The following is a 1,551-nucleotide window of genomic DNA, read 5'->3' on the forward strand; positions in this document are numbered from 1 at the left end:
GGGCGGGCGAGTTTGGGGCACCCGTCCCAGCTCCCCCTGCCAGGCCCCAGCTGAGCCCTGCCTTCTTCTGGGTTGGATGCATCCTACCCTCACAGCAGGGCCAGGCCTCCCACCCCTCAGACCCTCCCAGCCCCACTGGGACCCCCAGTTTTGGGGACAGCCCCTCCCCAGGGACTCAGCACCTCCCTGGAGCAAGGGGTACCCATGGCTGGGGCTGGGGAACTGGGGGACCCCCAAGGTGGTGGGACCTCAGAGCACTGGTGTCCTTGCACCTCCCAGGGGATGTCCACCACATCCACATCCTGCCTGGCCTCCATCTGTCCGTCTGTCCGTCCTGCCACCCATCCATCCACCCACCTCTACACCATCCACTGCCTCTACAGCTGGAGGACCCCAGTCCCACATCTAAACTCAGTCATTCCTAACGAGACAGACCACCAAACCACACCCCCAACAGCCCACCCCCATCCAACGACATTAGTCCCAACCCAAATACCCAACCACCAACCCTAACAACCCGAGTACCCCAACCCAACAACCTCAACTCAACAACCCCACCCACCAACTACCAACCCAATAACCCCAACCACCAACCCCAACAACCTGAGTACCCCAACCGAACAACTTCAGTGTGACAACCCCAACCACCAACTATCAACCCACCAACCCCAACCACCTGACTACTCCAGCCTGACAACCCAAACCTCCCAACCCAACAACCCAACAGCCCCAACCTAACAAGCTCAACCCGACTCCAACCACCAACGCAACAACCCCAGCCCCAACCCAACAGCCTCAATCCCAATCCAACAGCCAATCCAATAACCCCAAACCAAGCCACCAACCAGAGACCCCCCAGAACGGGCAGTGGGGGAGATTGGTGCCGGATATGCCCGATGTCCTTTGGGAACCACAGCCCTGCCACCCCTCTTGCTGGCAGGGGACACCCTGCAGTTCTGTCCCCCAAAAGACATCAGACTTTCAGCCCTGTGAGTGCCGGGGCTTCCCCCATCCCTCCTGGGGGACTCCTAGGGTTTGAAAACTCCCCAACCCGCCAAGAGTTTGGGGTGCAGTAGCTCCCAGGGTGCCTCCCACACAGCTGGACCCTGTTGGCAGGGGGGCAGCGGAGGGTGCGAGGTAGGTTCCCGCAGCCCCACGCCCCGGCCACGTGGCACCGGAGCCACGGTCCCAGCCAGGCCCTGGGCACCCATCCAGCCCGCGGCGGATGAGGTCACTTGGAGGAGCCGCGCCGGGAGAAATCCCAGCCAGGCTCTGGTGCCGGCCAGCAGTGTGGGGAGCCCTCATCCCTCTCCCTTTCCCCGTCCCCATCCCTATCCCCGTCCCCGGGAAAATGAATCCGGCAGCCCCTGGGGATCCTTGTCCTGGGGGTGCAGCGATGGGAGGGGCGGGGATTCCCTCCAAAGGGATTTGGGGGGGCCGGTGGGGAGGTGGGTGCTGGGTGCTGGGGGTAACCCCGCATCCCTCCCGGTCCCACCATCCAGCTGGGGTAGGGCTGGGGAGCATCGCCCAGTCCCTGGGCTGCCCTGGGGG

This window comes from Calidris pugnax, unplaced genomic scaffold (genome assembly GCF_001431845.1).
Source record: "Calidris pugnax isolate Ruff unplaced genomic scaffold, ASM143184v1 scaffold335, whole genome shotgun sequence".
NCBI classification, from domain to species: domain Eukaryota; kingdom Metazoa; phylum Chordata; class Aves; order Charadriiformes; family Scolopacidae; genus Calidris; species Calidris pugnax.